We start from the raw sequence: 12,574 nt of genomic DNA on the forward strand, positions 1-12,574 counted from the left end.
CTTAATCCAATTTGGTTCATCACATGAACCTAATCCTTTGGGTTCATCAAATGAACCTAATCTCTATCTAATTGCCCTTTGTGTTTGACCCTATAGGTTCTTATAACGTTGGCAATGCTCCTAAACCCATTTAGAAGCATAAGTAATGAGCGGTATCTAGCAACACATCATTACTACCCAAGTTATAAGAATGTTGAGATCTAACATCACCTTGTGACACTAATTGTGACTCTTCACAATATATGACAAGTGTCCTTCTATCCTTGACATCTAGATTGATCAATGTGAGACATAGACCGTGTCATCCTCTAATCAATCTGAATCTTGAATCCCAAGTAGACTCACTCAATCAAATGAGCTCAACATCTCATATTGACTCATTTGGGCATGTCCATGCACTTAGTGGTCTCACTCTATCAAGAATATCGATGTCACTCCCGTCATATAGGAGGGATAGATCCCATCTACATCACTCACATCCCTCCGCATAATTTGTTACATACCCAGTAATCTCCTTTATAGTCCACCCAGTTACGGGTGACGTTTGACGAAACCAAAGTATGCAACTCCTTATGTAGGGAACCATGGTGACTTCAGGTCCAAGGACTAATAGTCATACTAATAGCTACATGGGAAAGTATATGACACTCATATAACGATCCATGATACTTTCTCATGGCGGGTCATTCAGTATACATTCTCCAATGCATACCCATGTGTCAACTTGATATCTCCATATCCATGACTTGTGAGATCAAGTCATCGAGTTGACCTACATGCTAGTCTCGTCGCATTAACATTGTCCCTGAATGTTAATACTTGACTAGGAATGATTAAGAGTAGTGTTCCCTATATCATCTCACTATCGATTCAACCAATCGATTGATATAGGCAAGAACCTTCTATTTAAAGACGCTATTATACTTAGTTATTTGGCACCAATACAAATAAGTATAATAACCAAAAACAAATGCCTTTATTTATATACAAGAATATGATACAATGAGTCCATACAACAATCATCAAATGATTGGCTATAGGGCTCTAACTAACACAAGAGGCAACAACAATCAACAAGTAAGCAAGAAGAAGTAGTGTTTTCATTTATATCTTGTACTCTCTTCTTGTATTTTTGTTTGTGTTGTTGTGTGAGTTTGTACGAGACTTCTCAGCCTCCAGCTGCGATCGAGAAGGAGTGTTTAATTAGTGGAGATAGCGCCGTGTGAATCATTGGATTAGTCACCTCATCTTGAGATGGATACCAAGTAAACCCTAGGTATTAGCATTGTGAGTGTTTGTCTTCGAGTATTCCGCTGCACAACAACAAGACGAAGCAAACCGACGCAAGCGCGATGAACTGCTATTCACCCCCCTCTAGCGGGCACATTGGTCCCAACAATTGGTATTAGAGTGAGGTCGCTCTTTTACGGACTAACCGCCAAGAGAGCAAGAAGCTAGAGGAGGAAGAAGATGGAGTCCGACGGACCGCTCGGATGGGATATCTGAATTTCACCTCCGTACGACAAAGAATGTTGGGACCGATGTGCTTGCTAGAGGGGGGGGGGGGGTGAATAGCATTTCATCATGCTTGCGTCGGTTTGCTTCGTCGTTTTGTTGTGCAGCAGAATACTCGAAGACAAACACTCACAATGCTAACACCTAGGGTTTACTTGGTATTCACCTCAAAATGAGGTGACTAATCCAAGGATCCACACACGACGCTATCTCCACTAATGAAACACTCCTTCTCGGTCGCAGCCAGAGGCAGAGAAGTCTCATACAAACTCATACAACAACACAAACAAAAATACAAGAAGAGAGTACAAGATACAAATGAAAACATTACTTCTTCTTGCTTACTTGTTGCTTGTTGTTGCCTCTTGAACCTTGAGAGAACACTCCCAATAGCCTTCAAGAACTGGCGGTGAAGATCGGAGAAAGTCGCTGAAGATTGCTGTAAGCTCGCAGGAAAGAAATCGCAAAGATCTGGTGAAGAAAACACTCCGTCCAGGCATTAAACAGTGCTCCCAATCGATCGAATTCATCCCCAATCGATTGCATGTCAGCACCGCTCCATCGCAGCTGTAAAATACAGGAAATAGGCGAATATTAATAAGGGAATTTTTCGAAATTTTTGAAAATTTCAGGAATTTTTCGGAGCTCGTATGAACGAGTTTACGGGGATAAAAACAGGACCTCGGGAAGGCCTATTTAGGTTACCCATTTAAGCGAGGAAAAGATTTAGTTATTTATTTATTTTCTTTTCCTTTCTTTTTCTTATTTATTTTCTTCTCCTCCTGTGCCCTCACCGAGCCTCACACGCGCAACGATTTCTCTTCCTCCTCGCGCCGAGCCGCCGAACCACCTGTGCCCTAACCGCCCTCTTCTCATCTTCTTCCTCACAGATTTTGTGCCCTAGCTGCTAGGAACCCCAGCGTTGGCCGTCGTCGCGAGTGCCCTAGCCATCCCCGACACTGCCATCCGAGCCTTTCTTCCCTTTTGCTGCCGGAGTCATCCAGCACAGGCGACGCTGACCCCCTCTGCCACCGGCGACGAGAGCTGAACCCTTCTCCTTACCTGCGCTAGCGATGCCCACTACCGCTAGCGACGCCAAGCGCCTCTGCATGCGCCGCCACACCTCTCGGCTGGAGGTCACCTCCAAGCCGTGCCCTGGATCAGCAATCGGCCACTGCAGCCCTCCCTTGTGCGCTGCTTGGTTGATCGCCGCCTACTCCTTGTTCTTGAGCCGTGCCCTAGTTCATTACCGTCGGCCCCTCTCCTAGCCTCCAGCCACTGTGCCCTAGTTTTGCTCTTTACTGTGGCTAATCTTGTTAAAGCTGAGGGTTTTTTTTTAAGGAGAAGGTGCCAAGGTTAGTGCTACTAGTAAGTTTCTCAAATTTGGTTTTTCTTGATGTTGTCTTGATGAATCTGTATTTTCTGTTCTTAATTGGAGCAGTAAGGGGGATCCCAGTCAAGTGTTGTGCACTTTGGGGAAAATTTTCAACAAAGAGGTTTAGTTTTGGTTGGAAATTCCGTAGGTTCAAGGATCTTGATGAATTGTTGATTTGGTTTGCTTGTTCTAATTCCAGCAGTAACTATCGCTTGGCGTTGGATCAGTGATCACGACTGTGATTTTGAGGTAAGGTGTAATAATTTGGAATTTCTTAATGTGATTAGGAATTCGGATACGTATTGAGATGATGTGGTCTATGGATTAAGCATTTGCTTAGTTGTAGATCATAAGGGATTGGATTTATGCTGTTGATCATGTATAGGTTGATTAGGATCTTGTCCTATTTGTCGTTGAGATTTTATTTAGCTATTCGTTGAGTTCTAGCTAAATAAATGTATGTATATTGGTGACACAGGACTTTGACGCGAGACGAGTATCTCGACGTCGGACTTGGACGATTGGATTTTTCCTATCGGAGGCGGGTACTTTTGACTTATGTCATTTGATATGCACAGTAATGAATTTAACAAATAGCAAAGATTATGTTTCTTATTTGTTTCGGTTAATCACTACCCAATACCTGTTATATGCTTAGTTGATTGCTTATTTTGCATCTCATACTATTCCTTACCTGCTTATACATGCTTATAGGGGTAGTGATATACCATGTTTCACCATGTTCAGGACCTAGATCTGATACCTTACTTGATCTGTGTACCCTTGATATGATTTATTTGCTATGGTGCACATCATATATGTATATAGATTGATTCAGTATATTACCATGCTTAGTGTCATGCACCATTCGTATGATTGCTTGCTGTGTGATAGGATTGCTCCATTATTGTCGAGCACCTCGCCAGTTTCATCACTGTTCGGTGCTCCGTTGTGACGCTTATGGATAGCGTGACGCAGCGTGGTAGCACGTCAGTTTGCTCTTCCGGTGCTCCGTTGGTCCGCTCATGGGTAGTGTGACGCAGCGTGTAGCACGTTAGGGACCTCTCCCCGTCATCGTGTACCGGGAGTTGAGAGCATTGCGCTTCCCCATTTATGATTTGGGGTAGGAGTATGTGTGTACTCCGACAGCATCCCGTCCACTCGGTCACTCATCAGGAGTAGTGATGCAGAGTGCACGGTCGTCACAGCCCTACCCACTCGGTCCCACTTTTGTTGTGAGTTGGCTGACTGACGTCAGGGGTGACCATGACATTGGCATCATATGCATGATGCATTTATTGCTTGTGTTTGTGTTTGCTGCATTTATATGTTGCATATTGTTTGGGTGCCTATGATTGACATGCATACAGGATTTCTATACCTCTCGGACTGTTTGTCCTTATACCCAGGTCCTGGTTAGTACAGTTTTCTCCTGTTTACTTCAGTTGCATTTTATCCTTCTTATATCAGGAGACTGTACACATGATTAGCGCTAGATGTTAATTCCTTACTATGTATATCAGTTGTACCTGCTGAGCGTTGGACTCACCCCGCCTCCATTGTTGATATTTTTCAGGTTGATGTTGTCAGGAGAGAGTTCTAGTTGCTAGTCCCCTGCAGACAACGAAAATGCTGGATGATCTTTTAGTTTTATTGTTTTGACTATGTCCGACCTATTCTGGTTTTGATACTATGGATCTGGTATGAATGTATGTGTCGATGGTTTTGGTGTTTGGATATTTTTTACTACATGCCTGTCTGGATGGAAGAAGAGGTGAGTTGATCTTATTGTTGGATTTGAGTTTTACGAGTGTAGTGGAGTAGGATATCGGTTTTGAGCTTTATGAGTGTAGTTGAGTAGGGTTGTTTTCGAGTCATCGTACTACTGTTCAGTTTGATTATTATATAAACTGCGTGGATGTATGTGTGATTGTTTGTCTATTGTTGTTATTATTCCAGCCGCATGTGGCTGAGGTATATGGTGATTGTAGAAAGTTCATATTGTCCGCCGTACAGGGGAGATGCTGCCGAAATTTCTTCGGACAGGGACTCCTCCGGGGCGTGACAATTTATTTGGTATCAGAGCTTAAGTTTTACAATCTTTATTTTCGTATTTTGGGATATTTGGGATAACCTGATACCAATTTATATGGTATCAGTGCGCCAAAGTTTGGCGATACTTGTTTGGTTTCCGTGTGTTGGATTTTCGAGATTTATCTGATACCAATTTATTGGTATCAGAGCAGGGTGTGATACTTGCTTTTAGTATTCTGGATATGTTATGCTAGCCCTAGTTTGCGAGTCAAACTGGGTAGTTATTTTGGTTGCACGGGTTTTCCATTCGTATATGTTTTGGACTTTCGTTTCAGATTTATACGGATTTCCGGTGATTTTCTTGTACGGAATTTCGAGATCAATTTAGGGACTGGACAGCGACGGAACATCTCCAGACAGCAATTAGGTATGAAATTATTTTGGTAATTGTTGATACTTGTAGTAATATCTGTGATATAATTTAACAGATATGAGGAGATCTACACGTATTGCTGCGAGACGTGGTGCTGGACGACCATGTACGAGGACCGCGGGATCTCTGGATATGCCAGAGATGCCTACTGTTGATGAGCCTGTCAGTCAGGGATAGACTCAGGGTACTGCGGGCGCGTCGGGCTCTCAGACCCCGATGACTCCCTTAGAGGTACCTACCTCAGCTGCACCGACAGTATCCACTCCTACTGTATTTCCGGTACCACCAGGGGTACCATTGACATACCCGACACCAGCTCCAGCCTAGCCTATGGCGTACTCAGCACCACCGCCACCTGGGCCTATAGGGTACCCGACACCAGCGGCACCTGTGCTCCCAGTGCATAAGGTGTACCCAGCAGCACCTGCATTAGGGATACCGGCTGCTCCACATCCGGTACCATTGCCTACTGTACATCCAGCTGCGGCCACCTATGTTCACCCTACAGTGCCACCGACGGCATATGCTCCAGTTTACCCAGCAGCACCGGGAGTACCTCCTCCGGTTTATGCACCGGTACCACCTGTAGCACCAGCTCCAGTGGTTCCGCCAGTCCCGACAACCGTTCCGACACACCTCACTGACATTGTTGCGGCACGAGCCAGGATTCCAGTGTTGGCAGAGTCGATGAAGAGTCAATTTACACTCTTCCGAGGAGACCGTGATTCGAGTGTGGCCCTGTCTTGGATTGAGACTATGGAGCGGACTTTCTTCTATATGGCTTGCTCCGAGTGGGAGAAAGCAGAGCTGGCTGCTTTTCATTTACGGGACGTGGCCGACACCTGGTGGATTACTCAGCGTTCCATCATCGATGAGCAGAACATCACTTGGGCCAGATTCAAAGAGGTTTTTGAGAGCCGTTTCTTTCCACGAGCTTATCAGATGGCTCGCCGCCAGGATTTTCTGAGTTTGCGACAGGACAACCGATCGGTGATAGAGTATAATATAGAGTTTGACACATTGGCCAAATTTTGTCCAGAGCTAGTTGCTGAGGACAGTTCACGTATTTAGCAGTTCATTCAGGGGTTGGATGGACATTTGCAACTAAGACTTGCGGGTCTTGGTATCACATCTTATGCGGAGATGTTGGACATAGCCCTCATTATTGAGTCAGCTCAGCAGAGAGTTTTTCCGGATAGGAAAAGGAAGCAGCCGAGTCAGACATCTGGACAGATCTAGTAGTCACAGGCTATGCCACAGCAGAGCAGGCGCAGTCGGTCAGATCAGGGTACTTCTGGGGTATCTTGTAGGTCTCAAAAATCAGGGCAGTCTCCTTCAGGACGTTTCTAATCTCCACAGCAGAAACGGAAACAACCCGCCAGCGACATTCGCTGTTTCAGATGTGGGTCCAGAGATCACATCACCACAGCCTATACTATGGAACAACCAGTTTGCTTTTATTGCAAACTGCACGGGCACCAGAGTCGAGATTGCCAGCTGAAGGCTCAGCATACTGCTCCCGGAGTTATTGCTCAGGGAGGACAGCACAGTCAGTCAGGGTCTCGACGAGGAGGGCGGAGATTCTAGCCCTCACAACATCAGCAGGGGACAGCTTCACCTGTAGCAGCATTTGGCATGCATGGACAGGAGTACTCCAATGCTTCCATTGCACCCCAGAGTTCTGTTCCGGGACCTTATTATCCGATGTAGGGGCAGTATCAGATGCAGCCTCAGCCTTTAGGCCAGTACCAGACTCAGTCCCAGCCAGTTGCACAGTATCAGTCACCGTCCTCTCAGTCTTCTCTAGCACATTATCCAGCACCGCCTCAGTGGCAGGCTTCTGCCCAGCCGCAGCAGCCGCTGGCAACGTTACCCCCTCCTCCTCCTCCGCCAGAGACTGGTCGTATACATGCGATTACCAGAGAGGATGTGCAGCGAGCCAACGGATCCGTTTTCCGCGGTATGATTTCCATTTATGCATTTTCCGTTGATATATTGATTGATACTGGTAGTTCACATTCTTTTATATCCCGTACCTTTATGTGGGAGATTGGTAGATTACCTACTTTTAGACTGCAGTGATTGACCATCTCCCTACCGTCCGGTGATACTTTAGACGTCACTCAGGAGGTCAGAGGTTGCCCGTTAGATTTTGGCAACATGATACTTACGGTAGATCTTTTAGTATTGGAGATGGTCGAATTTGATATCATTCTTGGCATGGATTGGCTGTCAGTATATCATGCTACCGTTGATTGCCAGATGAGGGTGGTCACCTTCCGGCCTTCGAACCAACCCTCGTGGGATTTCATTGGCATCAAAGATGATGGCATATCGATCATTTCGGCGATTCAGGCTCAGAAGTTGCTGTCACATGGCTGTCAGGGTTTTCTGTTATCTTTGATTAGTACAGAGGACAGCAGTAGTTCGCAGCTCTCCGACGTTCTTGTAGTCCGGGAGTACCAAGATGTATTTCCAGAGGAGCTGCCAGGTTTGCCTCCTAGAAGGCAAGTGGAGTTCGCTATTGAGCTGATTCCGGGGACCGCACCGGCATCAAAAGCTCCTTATCGTATGGCACTAAAAGAGTTGAACAAGCTGAAGGTTCAACTCCAGGAGCTTTTGGATAGAGGATTTATTCGCCCTAGTGTTTCTCCATGGGGTTCTCCAGTGTTATTTGTCAAGAAGAAGAACGGTACCATGAGGTTATGTATTGACTACAGATAGTTGAATGCAATGACTGTCAGAAATAAATATCCATTACCACGGATCGAGGATTTGTTTGATCAGCTCAGAGGTACATCAGTGTATTCTAAGATTGATCTGCGATCCAGATATCATCAGCTGAGAGTCAGAGATTCTGATATCCAAAAGACAGCTTTCCGTACCAGATACGGTCATTATGAGTTTTTGGTAATGCCATTTGGGCTTACCAATGCTCCAGCGGTGTTTATGGACTTGATGAACCGCATCTTTCTGGAGTATCTGGATCAGTTTGTTATCATTTTCATTGATGACATATTGGTCTATTCGCATTCCGAGGAGGAGCACGCACAACATCTTCGCACAGTTTTGGAGATTCTTCGACGACATCAGCTGTATACGAAGTTCAGCAAGTGTGCATTCTGGCTATCCTCAGTCGGTTTTCTGGGACACGTGGTCTCTAGCAGAGGTATTTCAGTAGACCCTTAGAAGATCGAGGCTGTCACCAGTTGGGAGCAGCCGAAGTCAGTTCAAGAGATCCGCAGTTTTCTGGGATTGGCCGGATATTACCGACGTTTTGTCGAGGGTTTCTCACGTATTGCTATGCCACTGACACGCCTTACCAGGAAGGGCGTGAAGTTTACGTGGACAGAGGATTGTGAGACCAGCTTTCAGGAGCTGAAGCGGAGATTAGTGTCGGCTCCAGTTTTGGTTTTACCTTCTGGAGAGGACGGATTTGTACTCTACACCGATGCTTCTCTACAGGGTTTGGGTGCTGTTCTGATACAGCACGACAGAGTAGTCTCTTATGCTTCTCGTCAGCTAAAGGAGCATGAGAAGAACTACCCAGTTCATGACCTGGAGTTAGCCGCCATCATATATGCTTTGAAGATTTGGCGTCATCATCTGTACGACATTACATTTGAGATTCTCACTGATCATAAGAGTCTCAAATACATTTTCACTCAGAAGGAGCTTAATCTCCGACAGAGGAGATGGATGGAGTTCCTGAAGGATTATGATTGTACCATTAGCTACCACCCGGGGAAAGCTAATGTGGTTGTCGATGCACTCAGCAGGAAGTCCAGAGGGACTTTGGCTTACCACCGGACTTCAGTCACGGACTTGATTCAGGGTTTCTCTGAATTAGACCTTGAGGAGCAGGGATCTATAGAGCAGGGTATTCTTGTTTCCATGGTTGCTCAGTCGTCGATCAAGACGAGGATCCGAGAGGCACAGGCTGGTGATCATCATTTGCAGTTCATTAGTAGTCAGATAGCTTCCGGGCAACATACCGAGTTTACACGAGACGAGGAGGGTATTATGTACTTTCAAGGCAGATTATGCGTACCTCAGTCTCATCCGGTCTTACGGGAGCTACTTCAGGAGGCTCACCGCTCTTGATTTGCGATCCATCCAGGCGGGACCCGTATGTATCGAGACTTGAGGCATTCCTACTGGTGGAACGACATAAAGAAAGACATCGCGGATTTCGTAGCTAGATGTCTTGTTTGTCAGCATGTGAAGGCTGAGTACCAGAGACCTGCAGGATTACTTCAGCGGATTCCTATTCCTGAGTGGAAATGGGAACATATCACTATGGATTTTGTAGTGGGATTGCCGAGGACACGACGAGGCCATGACGTGATTTGGGTAATCGTTGATTGATTAACCAAATCCGCGCACTTCTTAGTGATCCGGAGGACTGACTCCCTGGATCGATTGGCAGATCTGTATTGCCGAGAGATCATCAGATTACATGATGTTCCGTTGAGTATCATTTCAGATAGAGATCCACGATTTACGTCACGTTTCTGGCAGAGTCTGCAGCAGGCCTTGGGCACACAGCTCCGTTTCAGTACAGCTTTCCATCCGCAGACAGATGGACAGTCAGAGCGGACCATTCAGACTTTAGAGGACCTGCTGAGGTCATGTGTTATGGATTTCGGAGGCAGTTGGGAGGACCACTTGTCGTTAGTAGAGTTTGCTTACAACAACAGCTTTCATTCGGCTATCCAGATGCCACCGTTTGAGGCGTTGTATGGTAGACCTTGTCAAACACCCATCCTCTGGGATGAGGTTGGAGAGGCCTAGATGTTGGGACCTCATAGAGCTCAGCAGGATGCAGAGTTGGTCCATACTATCAGACGGAGGATGTCAGAGGCGCAGGACCGCCAGAAGAGTTATGCTGATCGGAGATGCAGACCACTAGAGTTCTCTGTTGGCGACCATGTATTTCTGCGAGTTTCACCCACGAAAGGGGTGAAGAGATTTGGCCTCAGAGGTAAGCTAGCTCCGCGGTACATTGGCCCTTTCGAGATCTTGGAGAGGATCGGAGCGGTAGCTTACAGGTTAGCACTACCACCGTCCCTGGCAGGCGTCCACGATGTATTCCATGTATCTATGCTGAGAAGATACGTACCCGACCCGACACATGTGCTGACAGATGTCCCAGTTCCAGTTCAGCCTGACATTACTTATGAGGAGGTTCCGGTACGGATTCTCGACCGGAAAGAGCGTAAGTTGCGGAACAAGACTATCCGGCTGGTTAAAGTCGGATGGCAACATCATTCGGACGAGGAGGCTACTTGGGAGCTCGAGGATACTATCCGAGCTCGATATCCCCATCTTTTCACTTGAGGTATGAGATTTAATTTACCGTTCAGCATTTATACTTTATATCTGTTGTTAGTACTTGCTGATGGTAGATAACGAAATTTGGGGATCAAATTTTAATTAGTGGGGGAGAATGTAAAATACCGGAAATAGGCAAATATTAATAAGGGAATTTTTCGGAATTTTTGGAAATTTTTTGGAGCTCGTATGAACGAGTTTACGGGGATAAAAACAGGACCTCGGGATGACCTATTTAGGCTACCCATTTAAGCGAGGAAAAGATTTAGTTATTTATTTATTTTCTTTTCCTTTCTTTTTCTTATTTATTTTCTTCTCCTCCCGTGCCCTCACCGAGCCTCACACGCACGGCGCAGAACCGAACCACCTGTTCCCTAACCGCCCTCTTCTCATCTTCTTCCTCACAGATTTTGTGCCCTAGCCGCTAGGAACCCCAGCGCCGGCCGCCGTCGCGAGTGCCCTAGCCATCCCCGACGCTGCCATCCGAGCCTTTCTTCCCTTTTGCTGCCGGAGCCGACCAGCACAAGCGACGCTGACCCCCTCTGCCACCGGCGATGAGAGCCGAACCCTTCTCCTTACCTGCGCCAGCGACGCCCACTACCGCTAGCGACACCAAGCGCCTTTGCATGCGCCGCCGCACCTCTCGGCCGGAGGTCACCTCCAAGCCGTGCCCTGGATCAGCAATCGACCACTGCAGCCCTCCCTTGTGCGCTGCTTGGTTGATCGCCGCCTACTCCTTGTTCTTGAGTCGTGCTCTAGTTCATCACCGCCGGCCCCTCTCCTAGCCTCCAGCCACTGTGCCCTAGTTTTACTCTTTACTGTGGCTAATCTTGTTACAGCTGAGGGTTTTTTTCTTAAGGAGAAGGTGTCAAGGTTAGTGCAACCAGTAAGTTTCTCAAATTTGGTTTTTCTTGATGTTGCCTTGATGAATCTGTATCTTCTGTTCTTAATTGGAGTAGTAAGGGGGATCCCAGTCAAGTGTTGTGCACTGTGGGGAAAAATTTCAGCAAAGAGGTTTAGTTTTGGTTGGAAATTCCGTAGGTTCAAGGATCTTGATGAATTGTTGATTTGGTTTGCTTGTTCTAATTCCAGCAGTAACTATCGCTTGGCGTTGGATTAGTGATCACGACTGTGATTTTGAGGTAAGGTGTAATAATTTGGAATTTCTTAATGTGATTAGGAATTCGGATACGTATTGAGATGATGTGGTCTATGGATTAAGCATTTGCTTAGTTGTAGATCATAAGGGATTGGATTTATGCTGTTGATCATGTATAGGTTGATTAGGATCTTGTCCTATTTGTCGTTGAGATTTTATTTAGCTATTCATTGAGTTCTAGCTAAATAAATGTATGTATATTGGTGACACAGGACTTTGACGCGAGACAAGTATCTCGATGTCGGACTTGGACGATTGGATTTTTCCTATCGGAGGCGGGTACTTTTGACTTATGTCATTTGATATGTATAGTAATGAATTTAACAAATAGCAAAGATTATGTTTCTTATTTGTTTCGGTTAATCACTACCCAATACCTGTTATATGCTTGGTTGATTGCTTGTTTTGCATCTCATACTATTCCTTACCTGCTTATACATGCTTATAGGGGTAGTGATATACCATGTTTCACCATGTTCAGGACCTAGATCTGATACCTTACTTGATCTGTGTACCCTTGATATGATTTATTTGCTATGGTGAACATCATATATGTATATAGATTGATTCAGTATATTACCATGCTTAGTGTCATGCACCATTCGCATGATTGCATGCCGTGTGATAGGATTGCTCCATTATTGTCGAGCACCTCGCCAGTTTCATCACTGTTCGGTGCTCCGTTGTGACGCTTATGGATAGCGTGAGGCATGGTAGCACGTCA

The sequence above is a fragment of the Zingiber officinale genome, chromosome 3A, assembly GCF_018446385.1.
Source record: "Zingiber officinale cultivar Zhangliang chromosome 3A, Zo_v1.1, whole genome shotgun sequence".
NCBI classification, from domain to species: Eukaryota; Viridiplantae; Streptophyta; class Magnoliopsida; order Zingiberales; family Zingiberaceae; genus Zingiber; species Zingiber officinale.